Raw genomic sequence first — 27,845 nt, forward strand, 5'->3', positions numbered from 1 at the left:
ACCTGCCCTAAGTAGACATATTTTTCTTACTACATCCGCCCCGCCGCGGTGGCACAGTGGCTACGGCACTCGGCTGCTGGCCCGAAAGACGCGGGTTCGATCCCGGCCGCGGCGGCTGAATTTCGATGAAGGCGAAATTCTAGAGGCCCGTGTGCTGTGCGATGTCAGTGCACGTTAAAGAACCCCAGGTGGTCGAAATTTCCGGAGCCCTTCACTACGGCGTCCCTCATAGCCTCAGTTGCTTTGGGACGTTAAACCCCAATAAACCAATCTCTTACTACATCCAGCACCTCGCTACCAATTGCGAACTGCTGTTCCCTTGCTAGGCTGTTGAACATTACTTTGGTTTTCTGCATGTTAATTCTTAGCCCCACCGTTCTGCTCTGCCTGTCTAACTGATTGATCATGCTTTGCAGTTCTTGTCCTGAGTGGCTTAGCAAGGCAATGTCATCAGCGAACCGCAAATTACTCAGGTATTCTCCATTAACTCTTATCCCCAACTGTTCCCATTTCACCGCGATGCTTACCGTGATGCTTACTAAATAATATTATCACTAATACGGCAAAGAGGGGACATGAATTAACGCTTTTTTACGTGCGAGGCATTTATCATTCAATTCAGTTTTATCTGACCAGATATTATTATAGGGTTTATTGGATATAAGCTGCTAAGGCAGCTTGACTACGTCCAAGAAACGACTACAAGGCATAGCGTACAGGAAGCGTGACTACTCAGTAAAATCACGAGTAAAATCACAAACACAGTAAGCTCATAAAAGGCATTAAAAGAAGTAACAGAGCAACGGGTAAACACAGAAGTAGCAATGCTAAAATATTTAAAATAGCAGGAAATACAAGAATAGCACAGCCATTTGAACCAACACCATAAAGTTCGTTCAGAAATGACGCGCAGGTAAACAAAAAGCAATACACAACCCATAAGTTTATAAAACAGCTCTGGAGTTTTTTTTTTTCTTTTCGTTTATAGCCAGCAGTGTCTTTAAAGGAATTTAAAGTACGGGAGAGGAAGGTAGTGAGTCAAAGGTTGTCATTTGAGGTTGCAAAAAAAATGGAATTGTCGTAATTTCTTGTGTGCGTCGAAATCTGGCGTAATTCTAACCGTGCCGAAGCTGATTAATAATTTGTGTCATGGGTGGAAGAAAAATACATTGTTTGCCAAAGGCGAAATTCAGATGGATTGTCTAAGCGGACAACGTTGTGTGCTTAGTAGACTGCTGCTGTTGACGCTATCTCTGAATATTTGCAACGTGGCGAAGTATTCGTTTTTGTAGTATGAGCAGTTTATTCATGTTAGCCTTTGTGCTTGGAGCCCACGCCAGATCGAAATAAGACCTAGTTGAGCAATTTTGTGACACCCAATGTAGCCCAGAGAGAACACAATGTTTCAAAACAGTGCTCCCCAAGAGAGTGTTAGCCAACAACTTTGTGTACCCCACAACACACTGTTCCTCAACACACTGTTCCTCAACACATTGTTCCTCAACACACTGTTCCTCAACAACACACTGTTCCTCAACAACACACTGTTCCTCAACAACACACTGTTCCTCAACAACACACTGTTCCTCAACAACACACTGTTCTTCAACAACACACTGTTCTTCAACACAGTGTTCAACGCAATGATACAAAACACAGTTTTAGACAAGACTGGAATACCAAGAAAGGGAAAAAGATAACCTCAAGAGAATGTATGGCCTTAAAATATATTTGCATCGGAGCTAGAAATATACGCATATATACGCCCTTACATATGTCCAGACCAATACTGCACAGTCTGTTGCAGATATACCTTCTAGAGCCCTACGAACGCTAAGCACTCGGGACACCTTTGTAACATGTAAGTAAGGTGACCTGTTCTTTTACAATAGTTTTACTATTGTTTCCGTTTGCGGCACTTCCGAATGAAAATCAAGGCGCTAGAAATCAGCCTCGCGCATGTATATTCCTGGCCGGTCGACGACGACTACCTCCTCTCCAAAGCAGCTCGACGAAAACGCTCGCACCCAACGCACGCCCTAATTTCTCCTCCTCTTTCGAGCTCTTTTGTTCCGCGACGGGCAGTCAGAAGAGAAACGGGCGCTCTCCTCGATCGTCGTCACACACGCCTCACGGATTATATATAGGCGCTTCTCAGCGACGGCAGAGAAAGGACCAGATACACACAAGCGAACGCTGGCGAGAACCGCCCAGAGTCGCTAAAACAATGGCGGGCAGGCCCGCGCGACCAAAGGCGACGGCGAAGTTCCCTGCTCTCCTGCGGCCAGCAGAGATAGAAGAGCGGAGGGAGGAGAGTGTTCCTCAGTCGAGTCGGGTGAGGGTGGTGTTTAGGAAAGGAGGCTTGATGCAAGTCGCGCGCGCCACAAAGCCATAGCACAAGAGAAGAACCGCAGGCATCACGTCACCCAACGCGGGGAGACAGTCCTCGGTGTCGGGCGCGCGTCAAGGCAAGTCAGGCGTAAGCGAAAGCGCGCTAGTATAGTCGGTGAAAAGAGAACAAAGAAGCAAAGAAAAAGACTTTGACGGAAGGCGGAGCGAAAGAATGAAATATGAAATCCCGGGGTCTTTTGCCGTCAGCGCGAGCTCTGCGGGCGAAACGAGGTCGGCTGTAATTTTTTGAGGCAGTGTAGCGCGAGAGAGCAAGATAGAAAGCGGGGTGGATCGCGATAACCATCACGGGGAGCCGGTATGCGAAGTCAAAGTGCGAGAGAGGAAGTGAGAGAAGGGATGAGAAAGGCAAAGAAGAAAGGGTGGAAAAAGCTAGCGGAAAACCCCGGTCGACAGGCAGAACATAACAAGCGAGTTTGCGCTACGCGAAAGACATACACTTCATTGAAACAAGAACGTAGCAGAAAGACGAATAAAAGGCGGATAATAAGGCTCCATTAATTATTCGAAAACACAGGGTGGGATCCCGAACACGAGAAAGGAACTGGTGTGAAAGACCAGGCTAAAGGGGGAAGGTAAACAGCGGTCTTAGAAGTAAATCCTCGCCACGTAAGATCACAGGATAGATTAAAGCGCTCATCGTTAAAAGCCGGATTCGCACCGTAAATTAACAGCGCGCTGCTTAGCTTCCAATTAGAATGTTCATGCTTCACACGAGAGAGGGAAGTAGCAATGGCAGCGTACCCGGCCGCACAAGCGTGTAGCAGCGGTGAGGATGCAAGCGGTGGAACGGAAGCCTTGCTTGCCGTTAATAATCGTCAAGCTTTCTGCAAACCAACTCCCGTAACGGCCTGTATTTTCTTTAGGCCTCATCGGTTCCTCAGCCCTGTTAGTCTAAATAATCCCTGTGAGTCTATACATCCAGCACGGCGACGAAGCAAACCTGTTCAGATAATCAAATGCAAATGTGGTTGATTAACAAAAAAAGTCTCAAACATTCGGCAGAGGGTCATAAAAACCCGCTGTCTCACTTCGTTCATGCATGGTATTAGGAGCTGTAGTGTTTTGAAGTTATCCGGGGTGTCAGTTTCACGTACGTTAAATAAAGTGGTTGCGATAAAAGTGAAATACGCGGGCCAAGGGTTAATAGAGAAATGTTTATTGTTCCAGATTTGTTACTACTGTGTTGCATTAACTACATTTTACCGATTGTTAATCTTGTGCTTCGTGTTTGTTAACGCGATCTGCTATTTTGAACCATTGACTATGATCCCCGCCGCGCGCTGCCCTTTAATACTCTAATAATGAGAACCTATGGAGACATAACTAAATAAATTACGTTGGCGCAAGGATTTAAACTTATTGAAATTCCTGCTATTAAAAACACCTCCCTTAGAATCCTTAACGCAACCAAATTCTAATCAAATTATTCCGAATTGATATGGGTCCCAGCCCATTCGGGGAATCCGGGGAACGAGGCAGCCCACAATAAAGCCCGAGGCTTCGTCGACCGGGCAGTGGATGAGTCTGGCTCCCTGAATTTCACGAAGGACTCCATGGCCACATATCATGATCTCAATCATTTTAAACTAGAGAGGAGAATTTTCCCCCCTCCGGACAAAAGCCTGACTAAAGAACAAGAGGTTACGTGGCGTCGTCTACAGACGAGATCGATACGCACCTCATCACTCCTCGCGCTCATTTATCCAGATCTTTACAACCCAAATTGTAAACACTGTGGCCAACGAGCCACCTACGATCACATCCTGTGGGACTGCAAAATAGAGCCACCTCCAGGTGATCTAGTTACCGCTCCTTCTCTCGAGCGGTGGAAGACCGTGCTGGCTAGCTCTGACCCCGAACGCAAGTTTTGGCGGTGGAGTGGGCTGACAAAGTCGTCGAGGGCTGCGTACTCTCGACCACTTAACGCGACCTCTTATCAAGCTCTTTCCGGCGAATAAAATGTTTTACAATCAATCAGGACAGTCGAAAGGCTGCGGAATTTTGATTACACTTTTGGCAGTTGGATTAAATAACCAGGAGTTGGCTGGCACCTTAATTTATCTTAGGGGGAATACCTTTTATCCCACACCCTTATGGGCACACCGGCAGTGCAAGGTGGGCCTGAAGACTTTTTTTTTTTTTTTGCGAGAAAATAAATAAGGACATCAATATCTGACGAAATGTGAAGATAAAGCGCGAGGGGTCTTCACTTTTCCCGGTTTCAATAACGAACAAAACAGCAGTTAAGAACAAGGAGGAAGAACTGGCACTACGCGCAACAGCGAACAGCAAAAAAAAAAATGATAAGAATTACAAAGGCACCGAAGAAACGAAAGAAAGCATAAAACTGGGGCCGAAACACGCGCCACGGGAATAACGGAAATACAAAGGCAGTGGTGAGCTGAAGGCGAACACCGACGGCTATCAGAAAGAAGAGATATCTAGACGATATGAAAAACGACACGGAGGATCCACGGACCCTCGATCGTCGCTCCACAGTTTTCTCCCCACACATTCGCGAAAGACCGCTCGTTCCCTTTATCCCTTTCTCGGTTTCCCCGTATATCCCTCTTTCAAATCGGCGCAGGGACCCCAGTTATATGGGCTTTGCGTATACGCAAGCAGATCGAAGGAACAACGCGAAAGCGCATTGCCTGCGCGAATGGCGGAAGAAAAGGGAATCCGTCCATCCGCCTCCTGCGCGAGAAAAATGGGGGGGGGGGGGGGGGGGGGGGGGGGGCTTCCAAGCGCATACAGAAGGAGGCGAGGCCCCTATATATCATGCTAACGCGCGGTCCGCGCAAGCCCGGAGGTGGTGTTCCGTTTTGCGAGACGAGCGCCATCTCTCAAAAGAAATGTTTATTGCGCGGGAAGAAAAACATTATACCGGCGAAGCCCGATTTCGCCCCCGCGATGAAAACGGTAGAGCAGCCCTCGTTGAGGTGCATCGAGCGCTGTGGCGGCGAACGCCCTAGAAGCCGACGAAAGGCTGCCACCCCTCCTCTCCCCCCTCCCCACTCCGACCCCAACGCGCCATCTCACAAATGGCGGAAACGGATACCAAAAAAAAAAAAAAACTACAAAGGTAGGTGAAAACGAAACTAAACTTTACTCCTCCTAAATTTGTGCACGGTGATTCAGTTCTCTCAAAGGCGGAGCGCCACATCGCATGAATGGATTTCATTGGCAGCGCTTTTGAATCGGCGCGGTGGCTAGAGCCACCTTTCTTACTAAAGGCATTTTCCTGTCCTGACTGATCACAGTGTCCAGTAACAGTATTAGACGCAGCAGACAAAAACGGTTATAGAAGAAGTCGACCGCATGAGCGATGCGGCACAGTGCAATGATTTTCAGACACTCTCATGCAGGTGAGCGCTGTGCATCTGCGTATTTCTATTCTGTCGTAAGTGTCCTTCAAATACGACCGGTATGCTCACTATGACTGCGATGACGGGCTACTCTCCTGGTGGGATGAATACACCAGAGGCAGACATGTGTGCTGGCCACTTATCTCTCGAAGTGCGGTGTTGTCGGTCCATGAACCATCTGTTCATTGTGTATTTCGCTGCTGTAAGCCATGTGGTAATAAAAGAAAAAAGAAAATCCTGGGGCACCGCCGATTACTGCAACTTCTCTAGACTCGCAAGGCGGCAGTTCACATCCTTTCGCTGTACGAGCTCTTTTTTAAGCCATGTACCAACAATAGGCAACTAAAAATCTTCCCTGAAAGTGGGTTATCTTTTAGGTCACATACTGCGATGCAAAGCAGCCGTTCAGAAAGCTTTGTGTCGCGCTGAGCGACGTAACCGTAAGTTGTAATGCTGCGCCTTCAACAAAGCAAAATTACGCGCTTTATGTTCATTCCCACAACACGATTCTTCGCAAGTGCAGCCGCGCCCGTTTGCAGGTTAATTACTAAAACGAGAGAAAAAAATTCCTCCGCCAGCTTGAACACTAATTTCGTGTAATTCGCTCATTAGGGACTTTCAGAATAAGGTTACCGTATCGGTTACAGCCGCAGGCAATAGCGGGGCGCGAGTGCGCGTGCGCAGAACAAGACCGCCCCTTCTGTGAATGCACACTGGCGCCCCGCTATGCCCCCTAGAGCACAAACCGATATGGTCCCCCTATTTTAAAAGTGTATTTAATCACACAGAGCTCTTTTCTGTCATTAACCTTTCTCTACCTTATCCGTTTTACGCTATCAGTGATTCGAAACCGGTCACCTCTCAGACGAACAGACCAAGAGAGGACCTCGTCAAGCCGTCGCATGTCTCTCTCTCACTGACACCTCTATACATAGAGGCTACGTGTCTCGAGCATTCCGCAGCAACTGAGTTTCGAAACAGCCTGCAACGGTCCCGAAACAAAAACTTCAGCGACCTCTGCAACACCTCCTTGATGCCTCAAGTACAACAAGCTCCGCCTGGAGGCTACGGGGTTCCTGCCTGTCACTGACTGGAACAATACGGAGATCGCGAAGTAAAGCAGAGCAGCTCGCGTGCGAATAAAATAAACAGAGAAGTTTCGGAAACGCGCTTGTTACAGCGCGGTGCAATTAAAAGGCCCCGAGGAAAGAAGTGGTGGTCGGTGCACAGGCAGCCGAAAAAAAAGAGGAGTTGACGCCACGCAGAACCACGCCCGGTCACGCACCGACGGATTTGCGCTACCGTCGAGCGCACAAGCCATCACTCAGGAAAGGGCACGCCGTTGTCGGGGTGTATCTGCACGGCGCTGGCAAGGTGAAGGTGAATGAAAGGTTTCGCTGCGAGAGACGATTTGGAAGAAAAGGTAACAGCTCTGAAGAAAAGACTCGAAAGCAAAGAAACAGAACAATGGCCGAAAGGGAATGTGAAAGAAAGAAAGAAAGAAAGAAAGAAGGAAAGAAGGAAAGAAGAAAGAAAGAAAGAAAGAAAGAAAGAAAGAAAGAAAGAAAGAAAGAAAGAAAGAAAGAAAGAAAGAAAGAAAGAAAGAAAGAAAGAAAGAAAGAAAGAAAGAAAGAAATTATAGGCGATCAGTTGCACTGATGCGGAGGATTGCTACAGCATTTTTCTGTCACTCACCAATCAGTTCTGATTCTTATTCCATAACATTCATGATTCTACTCCATTTCCGATTGTATTCTTATTCCATTCCTATCCGTAATAGATTTTTCGTTTTTGCTGAGTCATTCTTAGTCATTTCCATCTTTGCGGAGTCTTTCTTTGTCCGGCCATAGCTTTCTACAAAAAATAGGGGAAGCTATGGTCCAGCGCGCCTCTGGGGCAGGGGACAGGGGCTATGGGGGAGGGGGGGGGGGTTGTTAGGCGGCAGGTGGAGTGAGAGAAATCCCCCTAAATACCACCTGCCATGGTTGGTAGGCGGCGGCTTCACGCAGACGCCGACGTCGGAAAGTTTTGCGACTTCATGTCACTCCTAATGCTATCACATTAAAAAAAAAAAAAAAGCAGGAGCAGCAACCAATGGGATCTCGTGCAGAGTTTCTTTGAACAATCCGCCAAGTCTTTTTTGGCAGCTGCACGGCGGGAAAACAGGTCCGGAGGGACGAAGAGATAGTCGATGCATCAAGCATTAATGCTTTGCTGCATGATTATGTGAGCTGGGTCAAGATGGGCTTCTCGCTCTTCAGCTCGGAGGTTCTTTTACTCCTCGTTGGTGTCAGGGTTGCCCTCAGAAGTGGGGAAATATATGAAAAGAAGAAGAGCTCAAGGAAATACGTCTTTAAACTATGCCTGCAGTTGCACTGTGCTGCCCTCACAGCGACTAGACGACACGGAGTCGCCCGCACTCCACTAGAGGCTTTCGGAAATTGGTAAACACGTTGGAATAGTTGGGTGCACAACTTCAAAAATTTGCACAGCTCATTTATTCCGGATATTCTGCAAACCACTTCTCCATGCGATTCAACACATCAGCTAACGCTTATTTCTTTCTATCTTTCATCAGAATTGCTTCCATAAGGCATCAGACAAACAAGCACTGCTGTGCCCCTACTGCATCTTGGCAGGCCGCCATATAAGGGGCTTGGGCCACCACAGTGACCACGCCACTGGCTGAAGACGTACATTGCTGTACAGGCGGCCGGACGCTCCACCAGCGACCGGAAGAGCCTATCTGTGAGCGCAAACAGTGCTTCTGGGAAGAAGGATGGAGTAGGCTGTCAGACGGGGCTGAGGGGGGAGAAGGCGGGTCGAGAAGGAGCAGAGGCAGGCATCTTATAAGCGGCGGTGCTTGCGAGAGCCAGCCATCCGACCGCAATCTCGACAACAGGAAAAAGCGAAAGGCGGTCGGTCATCGCGGCGGCGGCGGCAGGAATGCCCGCTTCGGTGGCCAGCGATCACCGACGTCTAACGGGACGACACGCCCACTCTGCCCGAACCCTTGAGAGACCAGCGGTGGAAGGCGCGGTCTCGGCAAACAACAGCGCGCCCTGCCAGACCGGGCCGCGGTCGCTCTGAGGCGGAAAAAAAGAGCTGCGCAGCAGCGCCCGTCTACTTCGAGAAGGGCCGCCGCCCCGTAAGAACAAACGAAATCGAAAGCCGCACGGCTGTTTTCCCGACACGTATGTGCGCTCACTTTAGAAGTCGGGTAATCTCGCCGAGGCGGCGTTTTCCAATGCCGCCCGCGCCCACTACTTTGCGGTGACGCCCTACGAACGAGTGTACACGGAGACATTATAAGCTGCTACGCCGGGAGAAGAAAAGCTGAGCCAAGGATTCCTTATTGCGTTGTCCGCTTTGGGATGCGCTGGTTAAACGTACTAAGACAGTATAAAGTTCGTTTCAAAACAATCTTTCATGCAGCAAGTACGATGAATCCTTTACGTCGTTCTTAGAATACGCTGCGTGGATGCACTGAAAAGCGGAAGATTTCGGTACGTTCCAACTATCTAACACTATAAACAAAGACCAAGAATTTGACAGAACTTGCACTTTAATAATTTACACCATATAGCTTTCTCAAAACCACGCTGAAAGAGAATAGAGATATAAAACAAAAACGAAGGAGCAAATACAATAGAAAGTCACCGTCAAGGGCAGCTCCTGCTGCATTATTCTTCAGAAGATACACCGTCAGTGTATGCAGGGCAGCTCGCTTCGGTCTAGAAGAGAAGGCGTCAGAAAGTACGCGAACCAAGCCACCGCGGAGTCAGCAGTCATCCCTGCCATGCAGGGAGAAACACAAACACGCCGAGGCCCTTCGGGGACAGAATTGGGCACGACGTGGATAAATATGGCCACCGCTTTTGTATGCCGGCCTCGCACACTCGCGCGTGCATTATGAATGGCTAGCGCATCAGCGCGAGCTGGCGTTGCCAGAAACGAGTAAGACAGAGGAAAGGGCGAGGCTCCGATGGGCTGGGGCCCATCCTCGGTGCGGGGAAGAATTCACTTGGCTCGACCAGTTCCCACTCCGAGGCGCTTCACTTTACCGGAACTGCCACAGTGAGCGGGAAAACGGATAAGCGAAATGATGCAGTAGGTATAACTGGGAATGTATGACGCAGAAGCATAAAGCATGCGGCGAGTACGGAGCAGGAGGAAGTTCCTAGCACGTGTTTCTAACCGGTAGAAAGAACATGGCTCTTCCGTGTAAACAATGCAGAACGTCTCAACTATCTTGGTACGTGTTGCAAGCCCCGAGTTCGCGAGCCAGTCATGCAGCTTTGGATGCAGTCTCTTCGCGCTCTGGCTTTCATTATAGTGCGACGTCCTCGGCGCGTGCTTGGCAGCTCGTGCAAGGCATACAAACGCTCACAGACGCGTGCCCCGACCCATATATATCAGTCTGGCCCCATTTCAGAAAAAAGAAAGTCAACGGAAACCTGCTACAGACTGACATGACAAGCTATTTCAAAGCTTTAGAACAGGTTTCATTTTTCTGTTCTCACCACAACACAACATGCATAGCACTTTGCTTTGTATCGGGATCGACCCTTCAACCCTTCACAAAGCAATCTCTCATCAAACAACGCACTTAAGAAGGATACATGCGGCCTACAGTTCGTGAAATGACTAATCAACTGTGTGCAGGTTGAAAGTTCCTGAGGGGAATATCAGCGGCCACACGAATCAGAAAAGGGCAATTCTTCATTTTACCTGAAACAGACCCATTTTTTAGCATAGCGGCCATATATTGAATCAAGCGTACGGTTTAGGAAACAGGTGCATAGCTTTCTGATGGTGTATATTCAGACCTGAATTAAACCTCGTGTTTTCGAAGCGTACGAAAAGTTAGAAAAGAAAAAAAAAGACGCAAGTATTACGACGTCTAGTGGTCTCCTACGCAAGAGTGAAACTAACAGTAAGAAATGCAGAAAACAATACCGTCGCCAACAATCTGTCTACGACAGTGCCCGTTGAGGACGCCACCATTCGCTGGTACCGTTGTGGGAGTTACACTGCCATCGTTCAAAGTTAAACTGCGCACTTGATAAGCTCTGCCATGCACAGCGGCTTTGCATTCCTGACTTTCGGTATGGCTTATGGGGGTTTAACCTCCCAAAGCGACTCAGGCTGTGAAGGACATCGTATTACAGGGCTCCAGATAATTTCGACTACCTGGGGTTCTTTAACGTGCACCGACAACGGGCAGTGCACGGGCCTCTAGAATTTCGCTTCCATCGAAATACGACCGCCGCTGACCGGTTCGAACCCGCGTCTCTCGGGTCAGCAGCAGAGCGCTATAACCACTGAGCCACGGCGGCGATTGCAGTCCTGATTTTCGCTGCATTACAGCGCGAGGAGTGATCCCAGGAGAACAGAAACGCAGCTGAGGCCAACGAAGATATGGAAATTTACATGGGAAAATTTGGCCACGCGTCTAGAGCACGAATGGGCTTAAATTACTGGAGGTAAGTGGGAAATGCTGTTCCCCTGCAGTGGGAACAGTGTCTGATGATGCTGACAACGGTGCTAACAGCAAGAACGCAACAAACGCAGCAAACGAGGTACTAAACAATCTGAACTTGAGCGCCGAATTTAAACAGCCTGGCGGTTTGGCGCAAGCAAGCGGAAACGGAAGCTTTGCACTATCAAAGGCCAGTCCCTTCAGACATGCTGCTAGGATTACCAAGTTCGATGGAGCTGCAGATAAAGGTATTACGATAAGAGGCAGAGACTGAAGAAGTGAGGGAGGGAATGTAGAGGAAGGTTCGTATTTTTGTTCGACTGAAAACTGGCGCTGAAACCGAGATGCGGCGAGATCAAAGAAAAACACTCGAGACGCTTACACTGCACACAACGCCGCAAGCACGACGCGTGAGCAGATATGGCGGCAAGGTCAAAGGTAAGAGCCGGTTCAGAGGCCGAGGTGGGGAGGAGGGGGGAAGCGGCGACTAAACCGTGTTGCCACAGACACCGGAAGTCCGCCCACAAAGTCAACATACCGCGACCGCCGATAATCCGAAGATAATTGCACGCCCCAGCGCACCTCCTAATCTTGGTTCCAGTGCCACAGAGCAAGTAGCCCTGGTGCTGGATCACTCGCGTTGGGCTTTCTCTATTCCTTGGGTGTCCAGTAACTTATCATTTCTTTCGTGCTAGAAACATTTCGAGTGTTGTTGTACACGTGGCCCGGAAGAATGGCTCATGTGGTCAAATCAATGATAATGTGCAAATACTGCTGCTGAAACTTAGTCTCCCATTCATGCGAACAGTTCAGTTTGGCGTACCTTCAGCTTTACTGCCACAGTAGATACAACACAGGCGTTCAGCAAAATTAAAGGAGTCTCTCAGAAGCATGGCGGTGCTTCTACCAATCTTGTAAATCTCATCTGTATGCGCCTAAGAGCGCTATCTGGAAGACAGCAGTTGCAGGGACACGTACGCCACCTCTTCTGTCAATCGAGGGCGGTGTACTGACTTGAAAAGCCGATAGTGATCTTAAGGTTGTTACGAAAATAAAGAGATTTAAAGTAAAGAACATTTGGAGTAGACAGAGAAACGCACACTTTGGCCCTGTTGGAAATAAGGAAGTAATTACTCATTAGCATCCACCTAAGCGCATCCATACGGATACAAAGGAAAGCTATACAGCCTTCACAGAAATTTGGTAGCTAAAGAAACATTCGTCCTGGTCCCGGGCTCGAACCCAGGCACCACCGCCTATTCGGGGTAGTCACTCTAGCAACTGTGTTAATCAGGGTGGCTAGCACATGGAATATGGGGGAAGCTCAAGTGATCAACACGAAGTAGGAAAGCTGTTAGTGCAAACTTTAGGGGAAATGCCAAGAAAAGGAAACAGTTTAAGGGGAAAAAAGCGACAATAATCTTCGCTCAAAAGATGGTAGGACTACAGCTGATTAAACCCACCGTATACAACCTCGAAGAACCAAAGCAAAAGATCGCCAAGCTTCTTCAAGCATTGTATCCTTCTTGCGGGTCGCACCCGCTAGGGGTTATTACGTTTAGGAGACGCTACGCGCAACGTGCAATGTTTAAGTCTTCATAGCTTGAGAAAACAAAGGGTCGAAAGAAGCGATGTAGCTGGATGCGGCAGTGCCAAAGCGGCTCTCTAACAGCGGCTCTCTAACACGAAGTAACGAGCACGCACGCACGCACCACCCCCCCCCCCCCCCCCACACACACACGCACGCACGCACGCACGCAACTGAAGTTGCGCGGTGTCTCTTGCAAAAGCGAGTGTCTTATTTCACAGTGGGTACCCCAGGCGCTCGATGAAAAAAATGTGCTGAAGTTTCTTCGAGGAAAAAAAAACAATAACAAACAAACAAAATTAAAACAAAGTGTCTTAGCGAGGCGACAAGTTGTGGAGCCACAAGGCAGAGCCCACAAGTTGCGCTAACAAGCGCCGATCAGGTTGCAGTAAATCGGAGCCCAAGTCGAAAAAGTGCGCATTTGTTTTTGTTTTTTATTTCAGTCGCTCTTTCGTGCTCCCTTCCTGTCAACCTCACGCTTGCTGCTTGTTTCCGTACTCCCATGGGAACTGGGGAGACCACGAAGTAAGGACAACTGAATCGCTGCCGCACGCGCCAGTAATGAGTCCTTCCTGCACGCAGTCATGCAGAAGTGCCCAGCATCGACTGAGGCGCAAAACCAGCCAGAAGTTTCCTGCGCTGTCAGCGTTGGCAGCCGCCAGAGTTACGACACCCGATCCTCGGTAACGCTTTGCACTTACGTTATTTGTGGCTTTGAAGAGCAGCTTTCGTTTCCACCCTGAACTAAACTTTGACACCGAACTCTTTTCCTTAAATAAAGGAAGCAAGCCAGCAGGATAGCGCGAGTGTTAAAGGCGTAAGCAGAAAAGACCACTTCTTTCGAACTTCACTTGTTTCAGCGGCCACTCATTCAGACTGTGTTTCTGCTCAGTTGTGTCAATTTCAGACGCTTCTTTCGAAGTCGCTATGCTTGAACTATTATGCTGAGACACTATTATAAGTTCGTTACGTGCGACAGAAGGTACAGTTGGGGACAAAAGTCTCTGGACCGTGCGTTCCGCGCAAACGAAGGCAAGATCTGTTATTAGCTGCCGGTTGAAGACTCCACTTGTAAAGGTGAAAGATCAGGATTTTGTTGCGAAAGCAACACTACGCGAGTCGCCGAGCCATTTCGCGTAGGTGACAAACGGCCATACTGCGCATGCGCGGGGAGCAGAGACGTCACACGGCGCACAGCTGGCGCGCCGCCGGGGCCGCCGCCGGCTAGCGCTCTCTATCGCCTCTCTCGCTCTCTCGTCGTTGCTTTCGCAATCCTCCAGGTTTAACCATAGCTAAACCACTGCCATTTTTTTATTTTCACTTCCACAAGAGTGGTCTTCATCTGCAGGCTAATAATAGAGGTATCGGACTTCTTTACGAAACACTTCGTCAAACAGACAGCCCCCGACTGTACACCAGGACCTTAGCGCTAGATCAACTACAGACCACTGACAGCACTAGCACAGTCGCATCCTCCTCCCATAAGAACGCGATGTTATCATTCATTCGACCTTACGTTCAACAGCAGAACGCCTTAGCCAACCAACATTGATGCGCAGCGCATATCGAAGCCGAATCCGCCTTGTTTTCGCTGTGCCGCGCTCAGATTCAGCGTGGTGGTATCCACTCTCCGGTCAAAGCTAGACACAGGTGCAAAACAGGAAACAATCGCCCGCCTAACTGCACTCCTGAAGACAAAGCAGGACCATGCTGTCGCAATTAGTGCGATGTGGACAACTACTAGGGTGTGCTATCAGAAGAGACGGCGGTTATATACTTTTCTCATTCTCCCTCACGCCGTTCATTACGGCAACGTAGCGCAGTTAAGGAAGCCTCTCACGCTAGCTAGATTGCATGACCTCGCCAGTATGTAATCGAAAGCAGAGACAACGCTTCCTCTACGGAGCCGGAAAAGATACCGCCCAGCGTGTCTGGGGATTACTTGCTAGCTATACGGAAAAGCAGGAAACGAAAATACCCGAGGGTGGTATACAAAGAAAAAAAAAAAGTAAAAACCGCCAGAGAAACGAGTCTCGACGCCCACGTAGGAACACGAAAGGGTGGAGGCATGCGGGGGAAATTGGCTGGGCCAAAACGAAGGCACACAGTTAATTGCAACGGGCGTTTAATTATACGCCGCTATCTCTCTCGCGAGGACGCCGGTCTTCCCCGCACAAGCCTGGGAGGCGGCGTTTAGAGGGAGGTAGCTGTGCCCGCCAAAAAAGAAACAGGGCGCGGTGGCCTACAGCAAATACTACGTACGGGCTGCTTTACTTTTGGCACGGAACCTTATCGGGAAAAGCATCACTTGGAAAACAGAAGCTAATCCCCTCAATGTACCGGGCGTTTCAGCGAACACTTTCGAAGACTTAAAAATAGGGTGGTTGAAATAGAAAGAAAACCTTTCTAGCCACAAACAGTCCGTCGCGACGGACGTCAGCTGTTTTTAAAAGCATGCTAATTAACTGGCCAATTGCATAACCTGTACTTGTAAACTTTGCAGTTAACACAATCTGGAGGTTAGCGCTAATGACGAGTTCGTAGCCACGTACAAGACGACACCATATGAGTTTGAGAAACATGAGAACGGTTAGAACCCACAGCAACGCGAGGAAATTGTAATTTTTCCGCACAGAACACAAACTGAACGCATGGCCAGCGCAGGAAGTTCAGTGCAGATATAAGATCCGCTGATACGGGACGAGTTTCAGTGCTTTGGGCGCCCGCCGATTCGAACTCTGAACTATTGCATGACGCCATGCACGTTCTTTTGCTCACCCCTTTCCCTGTTCACCAATTCCCTAAACTGGCTCAAAAGATTTCTTCGAACATTTACGCCTGTGTCACAGCAGCAGTGTGCAGCAGAAAGGAACCAAAGTTATCGCAGTTTCTCCTTTTTAAGCAGAGAGAGATGGGCGAGTGGGGCTTGGGGGTTGCTGTACCAGCACAGCTAGATGACAATGGCAAGCCGTCGAAGACGATTTAGCGCACGACACTGTTTATTTTACCAACTTTTGATATTATACGGCAGACGGCAGGGCATAATGACTGCTCTGAACGGCCTTCGAAGTATGCTGCGAAGCTTGTAAATAGCAAAACGAACTAGCAACAGAAGATCCGAGCTGCGGTTTTCACAAGCACTCAGACACTGCAAAAAAAGGAAGGAAGGAAGGAAGGAAGGAAGGAAGGAAGGAAGGAAGGAAGGAAGGAAGGAAGGAAGGAAGGAAGGAAGGAAGGAAGGAAGGAAGGAAGGAAGGAAGGAAGGAAGGAAGGAAGGAAGGAAGGAAGGAAGGAAGGAAGGAAGGAAGGAAGGAAGGAAGGAAGGAAGGAAGGAAGGAAGGAAGGAAGGAAGGAAGGAAGGAAGGAAGGAAGGAAGGAAGGAAGGAAGGAAGGAAGGAAGGAAGGAAGGAAGGAAGGAAGGAAGGAAGGAAGGAAGGAAGGAAGGAAGGAAGGAAGGAAGGAAGGAAGGAAGGAAGGAAGGAAGGAAGGAAGGAAGGAAGGAAGGAAGGAAGGAAGGAAGGAAGGAAGGAAGGAAGGAAGGAAGGAAGGAAGGAAGGAAGGAAGGAAGGAAGGAAGGAAGGAAGGAAGGAAGGAAGGAAGGAAGGAAGGAAGGAAGGAAGGAAGGAAGGAAGGAAGGAAGGAAGGAAGGAAGGAAGGAAGGAAGGAAGGAAGGAAGGAAGGAAGGAAGGAAGGAAGGAAGGAAGGAAGGAAGGAAGGAAGGAAGGAAGGAAGGAAGGAAGGAAGGAAGGAAGGAAGGAAGGAAGGAAGGAAGGAAGGAAGGAAGGAAGGAAGGAAGGAAGGAAGGAAGGAAGGAAGGAAGGAAGGAAGGAAGGAAGGAAGGAAGGAAGGAAGGAAGGAAGGAAGGAAGGAAGGAAGGAAGGAAGGAAGGAAGGAAGGAAGGAAGGAAGGAAGGAAGGAAGGAAGGAAGGAAGGAAGGAAGGAAGGAAGGAAGGAAGGAAGGAAGGAAGGAAGGAAGGAAGGAAGGAAGGAAGGAAGGAAGGAAGGAAGGAAGGAAGGAAGGAAGGAAGGAAGGAAGGAAGGAAGGAAGGAAGGAAGGAAGGAAGGAAGGAAGGAAGCGAACTCCGTCCAATATTACACTGCCTTCGCTACTTGGGATTGGCAAATCGACGCCATTCGTTCGTGTCGTGTATGGTGACGCCCCGCAAGCGCCTGCAATGCATCCTGTGCAGTGCTCCCCGCAAGACAGGGACATGCTCCGAGGTGCGACGGATGGCCTCTAATTACAACGGCCGAGCCACCAGGCGCGCAGGGGGTACCGCCCCCCTGCAGTGGAGCGAGTCCGGTCTACTACGCGCTTTACATCAGCAGCCACTACCGGCACGCGATAAACGCACAGCCTTGTAGTTAGTTGTCGACAGTTTTCGCAGTCCCTGGACTCAACAGCAGCAACCAGTCGCCGAGATTTAGCCCCGCTCTCGGTAGTTCACTTATAACAATCGCCTCAGTCGAGCACAGTTGGCGACACGCCGGTGTCATTGAACGTAACAGTGACATTACGTTCCATAATGTTGGATAATGTTAGATGGGGAAGAAACTAGCAGCGAAGCTGGACAGTCAACAAGAGGAAAAGACCGGACAGCTCAGCTTGTTCAAGGCAAGGCACACTGAAAGCAAGGCGCGAATTGAACTCCTGCCCGTGATATTGTTCCTGAAACTAGTTCGTGTAATCGAAATTTGATAGCTAGAATATGTACACGAGCGAGCGAAAAAAAAAAAAAAAACAAGACTATTGGACATAGGTGCGCTCGTTCTTCTGTACTTTGAGCTGTATTTGTAAAACACTGCAGCGGAGGGAAATCAGAATTCAGGCATGAAGTGTTTATTCAATGGCAGTGAAAATAAAACAACGAAGACGACCGACGTTGAAAATGTCAACTGCGTTCGTTAAGAAGCGTAGTATATACGACTATATTGTGTTTCCTCTTTACTGAATTACAATTTACAAGAAAAAGATACTAAACAAATCAAATCGATTCTTATTTTACAATGAGGTCCCTAAACAGGTCAGCGGAATCACACTGATGGGACATGGGGCCTGGGTGTTACACGGTTGGGTGCTCTGACCTTCATAAGGGTTCTGACCGAACAACCTTTTCAGTGAAGCTCTAACGCAGCCGATGACCTTAAGGCGCTAATGCCAAATCAGCAAATACGAAAAGCAAGATTCTCAGCAGTAACGTACAAAGCTTGAAAAGCGAAAGCGAAATATATTTAAGACAGACATCGCCACAGAAAAAAAAAAAAATTTACACGCGTCCTCAATGAGGCCCCGCTGCTCGATACTTCATCAACCCCGCGGGAACACGAAAAGGAGAATCTTAACGGCTGGCACACAGCACTGCGGTCCTCTCTAGCACACACAGGCAGCAGATCCCCGAACGCTCAGCCGTAAGCTTGAGCGGAGCGGGCGAGATGGGGAAGGGGGGGGGGGGGGGGGGGGATGCACGGTGGGAGCCAATTAACGCCCGTCCTGACAGCGCTAAGACACAGGCGAGTTGGGAAGAACAGCTAACAAGTAAGGGGAGCAGCAGAAGCATCAGTAACAAGTGCTGTGCCAGACGGCGCGCACGCGCGAATATTGGGGACGTCTTTTCGTGTCCCTTTTTTTTTTTTTTATCTCGCAAATAGAGCCATCACCACGAGCCATCATCACCGTGTCATTACACCGTGGCTCGGCGAGCAGCGTCCCCCGCCGCATCGACGTCCCTTCCGTGTTGCGTAGTCGTACGTTACGCGGACATGGCCAGGTCCTCCCCCCTCCGAGCGAGGCCTCGGCGCGAACAAAGGGAGCGCGACGACCCGCTGCCCCCGAGTTGGCCCGAAGAAGATTGTGCACTCGTCGCTGGCCTCCATTTCATTGGCGCTCGCGTGCGGGCCGCGGCGCTGAAATAGACGCTCGTACTGAAAGGCAGCGCAGGCTTCGCGGTGTCGTCTTTCCAGCGTGGCTCTGTCACTTGGGGAATGGGAGCGCGCTTTTGCGGGCCGCGAGCGAAGGTCGCCCTCCGAGATGCGGGCACTGCGAGTCTTCTCCGACTTCCTTCTTGTCCACTTGCTTGGTTTCTCTAGACGGACCCCCACACAAACTACGGCAGGGGAATACTGTTTTTTTTTTTTTTCGTCGCTTGGGCTATGGTAAAACAGCTGCAAGGCCAAAGCAAGACGCGGCCTTTTCCCAGCAAGAATTGCTAGTTCTGAGTGAACGGAAAGTGTAATGGACGGTAACTACACCTGCATGCCCATTCCAATAAACTTTTTTTTTTTCTCCTCTCTTGAAGTCTGACACGACTACAACAGTCCTGTCAGATCTAAATTATCTAAACCGACGGCTTGCACATTACAGAACTGATGAAGTGCAGTCGGCTGTACTGCGTGCCGAATTCGCGACGACACATCACAGCCCCGAGCTTGCGTAACAGGCAATCTTTGAGCTCTTGCACAAGCCATCACGGATAGACGTCCAAAATCATCACAAGCCACATACGTTTACAGGCGGAATTCTCCGAAGCGCGAGTCACGAAGAGAGCTCATGCAATTCACCGAACAATCTTCCTGGGCGCACACAAACCTAACGCCACAGTTGCGCAGTACGGATGTTCGAAGAAGGAATGTCCTGGCGAATGGCAGACCTTTCTATACCTATAAGGTAGAGCCCGAGGGGCGCAGCTAGCATGACCCATTAGAAGTAGCGGCGATCTCTTGTTTAGACGTGAGCTGACGAACAAACAATTCGATCCGGGCAGTCATGATATTCCAAAACTCACGCTTGCGGATGTACTAGAAGACACCACGACACGAACTGGAAGCAGCCTTACCTGCGAAAGAGGAGGACAAAAAAACATGTAAGAACTCTTGTCTAGACGGTGAATTCATTATGCGCAGGCAAATATTAGCATTCTTAGAGGTGCGCAACTTGAAACGAACCGTGTTGAAAGGGTCTTGTGGTGCTCACTTTGAGACATTAGGGACTTTTAGAATAGGGTGACGCTAGAGGTTACGGGCATAGGGTAATAGCGGAGGCTCAGTGCGCAGGCGCAGGAGAATAGCCCGAAGGAGGGGCGTTATTGTCCTGAGCTCGCGCAATGGCCCCCCGCTATTCCCCTATATGCCCCTTACCGATTGCGTCACTCTATTCCAAAAGTCACTATTGAAAGCGACCGTATTCATTCGGCGCCCCTTAGGGTGCAGCGCCGAACAGACTATAAACGGAAACACCACCGCGGCAAGCAGCGCAGAGATAAAACTGCGACAGCACACAAAATTTGCAGAACAAGGCGCATGGAGTACACTTCACATAAAGTTGCTTGACGCGAATAACACTAGGAAAGAAGACGAGGTTCAAAACATTATTCCGTAAGCCAAACAGAGGACAACCAACCAACCAAGAGAGACTCAAAAATATTTACTCCGAACATAGCCACAGAGTATGCGACATTGTAAAGCATGCCTTCCATAGCGTGCATGAGCAGGGCGTTCAAAAAAGAAGCACGCAAGAGACCCAACAAAGTCTTTATGCACGCTAAGGATCTTTGGAGATTAAAACGTGCACAGTCTTGTTACGCGTAGCTTCAACTACACGCAATAAATAAGGAAACGAAAAGAAGACAGAAAATACAATGCAAGAACACAAAATCATACGGAACAGTACTTAACGTACAGAAAGGGCCGTACAGATATCGAGCGACGACAAGAAGTCTACTTCATTGTTGTATAAGTTTCTTTGCCGTAATTCTGAAAGAAAACAACAGCAAAAAAATGGACGTCTCTGCGGGAGCCAAAGCTGAGTAAAACTAGCGCCACATTGCGGAATATAACTTTGTGAAGCCCAATTTAACGATCCAGTTAAAACGTGTGCTGAAAGAAGCGAGCATCGCTGTAGGTCTGCCATGATGCGGCACCGACAAAAGACGCTGCCCGTGGGCCAAGAACAAATCAGAGACGCACGGCAACTGCCAATTGAGATAAACTGCAGTGACGCTCGACGCTGCCTGCGCCACCGGGCCGCTCGAGGATGCCCCCTCAGCCACGTCCTAATCCAGACAGATTAGCACCGGCACCGCCACCTCTTAGGTCCCCGCTCACACCCTAGCTGGCAGGATGGGCAAAGCCAACAGGGAACAGAATCTGCGGCGACTATGACAAAAAAAAAGAAGAAACGAGAAAAAGAAACTGATATCGCAGAATATCCTCGAAGTATACCTCCATTAGGCTCCTTGCCTCCTCTCCTTACCCAATTTCCTCAGCGCTCCAAGTGATCCCCCTTTGATTCGCGCATTCCCCCACCGGGTCTCCTTGTAGGTGTTTGTGTACACGACGGGATGGGGCCCATCAATCTTGATGCACTCGTTTGGGGAACAATGAAGACAAATTTCAAAACGACCAGCGAACGCCTCCAGAAGATAGAAACCGGGAAGGAAAGCGTATAGGACGCGTTAAACGGAGGCGTTATTTCGAACTCGCAGACGGAGGAGAGAAGCATTGTTCGAGGCAGCGGAAGTGATTAAGACTCCTGTAACAATTCTAACAGTTATTAGGAACGACGACAACAAGTCTCGCCGGGTGGCCGCCAGCACGCCTGTTTCTAATGTGTATGGCTGCGAGCAACTTCAGGGTGATTGCTTTCGGGCCTGCCGCCATGGACCGCACGCACCGAGAGGACCCAGGTGCCAGCTGACTTCAATTACGGAGTTTGCCCGGTTGGAGTGCAGGAACAAAACCAGACCCCCTTCACAAAGTGCCTGCACGTGTAGAACGCCGCCGCCGCCTCGGGGAGACGAACGTTATCTTCCCCATTTGCCGCGACCGTGCCAGGGAACAAAAGGCCTCGTCTCCGGTTGCTCTTTGGCGTGCCCAAGCACCGCGACAAGCTGGCGGGCATCATCTCCGACCCAAGCACGAGGAACCACTTTCGGCGTTTTCGTGACCTCGCGTCCGGCCTCGAGCTGCGGGTGGCATTTGATGATCAACAGATGTCGGTGACCCGCAGAAACCTTCGGCTGGCCGGAGGCCATCACCTACCGCAGTCAACGCTACCTCGACGACAACCTTCTTTCCCTCAGACTCCACATGTGAAGGGGGCGTGACCATGAGTGCAGTGTTGTGTGTGTGCGCACAGGTGAAAGCTCTAGGCCCCTCCCACTCCGGCAAGGGCGTCCTCAACCTAGGGACTTTAGGGAACAAGAAGGATATAAAACTCGACAACGGATGCGGCAGAATCGTCTCGCTTCTAACCACCAATGTAAAATGTAAATAAACCTATTCTCCTTTCGCCATCTACATCTTCGCTCAGCGGCACTCCTGTCCTGAACCCTCAACTCCAACACAGTTGAAGTAGATGGTCGGTCAGCATTCCGCTTGCCGTTGATTTGAACGGCAGACGGCTGTGTTTTCAGGAGGCCTTGAATGGAGTGAATGTTCATCCTCTAGATAACATGATCGTACCACATGTCGCTTGTCAAACATCTAATCAGTCTGATTAGTCGAACCCTATTAGTCATTTTTTTAGTTCTTCATTTTTATCTTATTTTCCTAGGCTGCCAATGCGCACAATCTTCCACTTTGCATACGTTTGGTTCCGGCGCTAGGCTGGGGTCACTGCTTCGTCATTTCTCGTTTTTGTGTGCTTATATGATTCGCACAGTAGTCTATGCCATGGGGAACAGCGACTAACTTTTCGTGCCGTCAGAAAACAATTTGCGGCGTGAAACATGATGCCCAAGCAGCTGTTGCAGTGGGGCCGTCGACCTTCGTCAGGTCAGTCAGACCAGATAATTATAAACTGCTGGCCTCCAACGTTAGCTGTCGGTGACGTGTAACATCGCCCAGCTGTGACTGGAGCCAATCATCGTTGGCTCAACGGCAGCTTAAACTAACGGAAGTATTAGTCGTGACTGGCTGTTGCCGAGGCATTACATCTGCTGCGGGTAGTGACATTTATTTTCACGTTACACGTCAGAAACACTCACAACGTTACTGAGAACACGGAGGAAACGAGGAAGTTCCTTATGTGAGTGCAATACTTGGCGTCAGTGCACAAAACCGGCTTTGTGACATGCTGTAGCGAGCACGTTTGAGAAGAAACGCCAATGCTTCTTTTTCTTTCCCTAGGGAACCGCTAACGCCACTCATTGGGGTAAATGGCCGTTCGCAAGGCAGGCCGCTTGCGCCCAACAACGGCAATAAGTAGTCGACTGTAGGAACGCCGCCTTGTGGGAAGAACTGCGGTTGCACGGACCGAGAGAACGATAAACCAAAGAATAGCGTACGGGTGCGCCAAACAGGTCAACGGACGCTAGCTGTTTGGAAGCCCCCCCCCCCCCCCCCCCAAAAAAAAAAAAAAAAGCGGGAAGTACTGACAAACGACTAACTCTTGCCCGCTATGTCGTCAAGAAACTCAACAGGAGAATAAAAAGACAGGAAAAGACGGCGCTACAGTACCGGAACAAACGCATTAGTGCTAATCTAGAAGGACGGTTACGACACACGAATATATCTAGCCTATAGAGGAAACTTACCCAGGCACTGTGGAACCGCAGTTCAACATACCACTTATTTACTCTCTCACCAAGCTCTCCCAAGCTTATCTAACCAGGCGCCATCCATTGTCTGCATAAGACAAGGGCTGCAGACAAGAACATATAAAAAAAATTCGGTGTGAGATTACCGTCAGGCGCTTACGCTCAAAGAGGCTTGACTCAGTGGACTGGACCTTGAGTAGCACAATGACATGCGAACTATTGATGGGAGGACACTGTTGAGGGTTGCCGCTGTAGTTGTGGCGGCCACGGTTTGGAACTGTCTCGAGAGATCGCAAGGCAGAAGCGTCTCTAGATACTTCAGCTGCTTCTGCCCTAAGAAACGCGATCGTACTTAGGCGCAGTGTTGGCATTCGTGCTGAGCTGCAGTCTGCTTGGTAAAGCCCGCCAAGTCGGGCTTTTGAGGGGTCTTTGAACCTCGCAACCACAGAACTGACCACACAACTTAGCCACCCTCATGCTCGTCACTCCATTCCAAGATAGAAAAAAAAAAAACAAAACAAGCCTGATGAGTGGTTGAGGTGAACGCTCGCAGGGATATTGCGCCGGTGGTGTGGTGACAGACACACACGTAGAGTCAGAGTGAGACAATAACAATGGCGCACGGAAACAAACACGCACACAGACAAGAGAGACGACAGGCAGAGAGAGAGAGACAGACAGGTACGCACAAGATAAACCAGCAGGGAGATCGATCATAGTGCATAGTTATGGTCTGCAACGTTGTCGTACACATCGCTGCCACAAAAATCCGCCGGCGTACACGGTTGCCAACTGAGAGATGCAAGAATCGTGTACACCCTCGGCGCAGACACGGCATGCGCATGCGCTAGAGCTCCTATTCATCGCTTTCCCGTTATCCTCCGTTTGAATTGCGTCATCGCTGCTTCTGAGCGGCACCTCGATAAAAAAGGAAAAACACGGGCGCGAGCGAAAGCTCGAAAATGGGGAGGTTTATATAAAGCCTGTCTTGCTCTCGTCAGTGCTATTCGATCTGTGTTCGTGCAAAAAAAAATAAAAACAGTATATTGTTAAGTGCAAAACGGCAGACGCAGTTCTCAATACCCTGGGCATCTATTTAAAAAAAAAACTGGAACAAAAAAAAAACCATGAAAGCGGATTTGCTAGTTTATGCTGCCAGTTTTCCTCAGCCGCTGAACAGTCCCGATTGATGTTAGCATAGCATTCCACACATGCTCGTGATCGAGGTTTCGTCCGAGGCTCGTCTTTTGTGCAGAGCAAGAAGCAAACAGCCATCTCAAATCGAAATCCCACAGAATGGAAGATCGAAGTATAGAGCGACAAACCCAGCTTTTGTTAACGCCCCCGACGGGACAACATCGAAGTTCACGGCGCATCGTGTATCATTCAGGCGGACGTCATACTATAAACCTTGAAGTTGGACGTTTTAAGCAGAAGTGACATCCGGAATACATTCTAGCGAAATTTTAAGGCGGAAGCCTTTAATGCCTCATCGTTGTAAGCAGGACTTGTCGACAGAAATGTCACGCTTTTCAATTGGTCGAAATGGTCACGTCACAGTGCGCGGATTTCAAACGGGCCAATGTACTTCGGCAACCAATTAAAGGGACGGTATAGTGATGCTCCAACAAAGTGTAATTGAGATTAATTAATTGCGTGATTAATTAAGAAGCCTAATTGACCTTTCTAGTCAGACCAGATAAATAAATAAAACAGAGTTGGAAATTGGTCGATTTCGGGAATCGAACCCCGACCTCCGGAGTGCGAGACGAGCACGCTACCACTCCGCCATGCCAGCTTGACGGTTTGGAATGAACAAAGGCGCGTCTAGTAAATACGGTGTCTTCGTTCACTCCCATCTTCTTCCCTTCCCGTTACGGCGAGGTTCAGGTGTCCACCGAGATATGCGAGACAGATACATTTCCTTTACTCAAAAACCAATTTATTTACAGACGAGCAAGGCGTAGAGGCGAACGGGCGATGGCGTTCTGTGGACTCCCTGGCAGCGTTGCAAGACGCTGTCGCGTTCCACTTTTAGAGGCGATGCTTACAATCTTAACCACACATCAGTGACACAAGCAGCAGCACCGTGCTTAAGGCTTCCGCCTCTCAGCACTTTAGGTCAACAAAGTGCCCTACTGAATTTTTACATGTGGCCACTTCAACAGGAGTTAGAACTTTGACGACGTGACTTCGCCTGCGAAGCATTTACGAGTGGCAATCTGTGCGAACGTCTCCGCCCGGAGCCAGCGGAGACGTTCGGACACCGAAACGCGGGAAATAAAAGCGACACAGCCATCGCAAAGCGGCGGAAGTAAGGGACCGTTAACCTTTGCGGCTTTAGCTGCAAGCAGTTAATTCAAATAGGAACAATACAAAAGTGCTGAAAGCGCATACTAAGCCAACTATGGTAAACGATCCGCGCATGCGCACTTGACGGCTGGCGGAAGCGCTATGCTAAAATTTGCTATTAGAGCGCCGTCTGTTTTCGACACGAACTTTTTTTTTTCGCATCAGGAGAGGCAGTGAGAAACGGTATATTCTAACGAAAAATAACATATCCAAAATTCTTAATTTCAGCAATCCAGGCGGTATAGAGACGTTCGGCGCATGCGCGCAGTGGCATCTGCGGAGCTAGCAGACCCTAACGGTGGGAGCTATACCGGGAATATCGACATGTTTTCGTGAATAACAGCGGAGCTGCTGTGCCTAGATAACATTATTCAGAATATACAGCAATACGGACACAGTCTTAGTCCTTGGAGAACCGGGACTCCGTCGACAGCCCTCCGAAAGTGCGGTGCATATATTACGGTGCGCGATACGGGCGCCTACCACCCACCTCAAACATACGGTATATGGAAAATACGATCAGAGTTTTGACTTTCGCCGACCGCGTCAGAAACGCGCATTTGGACGTGTTTCGAAGCTCAGGCGCCCGGTTCCTTTATGATCGCGAAACTCGAAGCTTGGCTGATCGTAAGTGTGTTTCCGCGTCATCAATTGCGGCGGCAAAAAAAAAAGGAGCGGAGGGGTGGTAAAGGAAACAACCGGAAATGAAAGACGCGAGAAGTCGATTCCCGCTCCACTGCCGTCTAAATACTACCAAACCGAGCTGCATTAAACCGCTATGTAGGCGCAACATACTACGTTCCGTACAGTGAAATTCAAGAATTGAGGAGTTGAGTGGCGAGCGCTGCTCAGATATTTTGTGAAAGAGCGTGCAAAAGCAACAACAGCCGCAGTAAATAAGAACGCCACAACTGCAGCGAGCAAGTATTTCCGCTTGCAGCCACCGCCGCCGTCGCGATTGCAGCGAACGAGAATAGTAGCCGGTCCTTTGCATCCATCAATCTCCGTGCTTTGACGTTTTCCAATACGGCCATGCACAACCAAGGAGCCCAGGCGACAACACTGGCGGGCGTGACACGTTCCGTGGAGGCGCAGGAAAAAGAGGAGGAGGGTGAGGGTGAGAGAGCGGATGATTACGGTCGGAGCGAGAGGCAGCAGCAGCAACAATCGGCAAGTTGAAAAGCCTGTTTCTGCAGCCCCGCGCATCGACACACCCTCGCGGCTCCGTAGCGGCGCAGTGCCGTCTAGCTTCACTGGAGGAGCGGAAGTATAAACATGGTATGCGGCGATAAGTTGCTAGCAGGAAAAAAAAAAAAGGCGAAGAATATTACGAGAAGTGCTGCATTTTCATACTGGCACGTCGTCAATGCTCCATTTCTTTTCTTTCTCCGGTTCCAATTTTTTTCTTCTCTTTTCTACCCTGCCGGCCACAGGCACGCAGTTTCTGCTTTCGCTCGATGTAGACGAAAAGTAGACTTAATAAAGATATTCGAAACAAATGCGACGTCAAGCCAGCCTTTAGCGTGAAGTGGGAGGAACAAACCAGGGAGCGGTAAAAGCGCTATATTACATACAAACAGTGCTTATAATCGCCATTTTCGCGTTCGCACATCGTGAATGTTTTATATTTAACTCTGCCCTCCTTCCTCCTTTCCCCTTACATTCACTCTTTCCTCTCCCCAAGTGCCGGCGTGCAACGCAGCGCATCCTCATGGCTAACTTTCCTACCTTCCCTTCCCCACCCTTTCTCTCTGTGCAGGGTAGCCAACCGGAATCCTTTCTGGTTAACATCCCTGCCTTTCCCTCTCTCTCTCTCTCTCTCCCTCTCTCTCCCTTTCCAGATATTCACAGGATGCTCACGAAGACAGCACGAGTCAGCTGGCCAAATTCAAAATAGAACTTTCACACTCCCCTCGTTATTCCGATGAATTTATCCCACTTCCTGCACCGCCGAGATGTACACAAAACAAGGAAGACCGGGCGCAGCGCGTACGACAACGCCATCGACGTACATTCGCGAGCAAGTCTGCACATAAAGGTCGCTCATAGAACACCGAAGTACCCGTAATTTACTTTCATTGCAAACCCTCGCCTTTTCTGCCGTTCTC

At 49.4% G+C, this 27,845-nt stretch overlaps 1 protein-coding gene and 1 long non-coding RNA gene across 2 annotated transcripts in view; both read right to left on the minus strand.

Annotated features, from left to right (window-relative positions):
* LOC149341017 (fasciclin-2-like) overlaps positions 1–27,845 on the minus strand; it is a 278,252-nt gene that overhangs the window by 161,363 nt on the left and 89,044 nt on the right. The gene's annotated exons all lie outside the window — the stretch shown is intronic.
* LOC149341018 (uncharacterized) overlaps positions 1–27,845 on the minus strand; it is a 174,447-nt gene that overhangs the window by 104,973 nt on the left and 41,629 nt on the right. Inside the window, exon 2 of the long non-coding RNA XR_016283687.1 lies at positions 19,633–19,683. This is a non-coding gene — a long non-coding RNA (uncharacterized LOC149341018). The remainder of the gene's footprint in view (positions 1–19,632; positions 19,684–27,845) is intronic.

This window comes from Amblyomma mixtum, chromosome 6 (assembly GCF_055824585.1).
Source record: "Amblyomma mixtum isolate Tamu chromosome 6, ASM5582458v1, whole genome shotgun sequence".
In the NCBI taxonomy this organism is placed as follows: Eukaryota; Metazoa; Arthropoda; class Arachnida; order Ixodida; family Ixodidae; genus Amblyomma; species Amblyomma mixtum.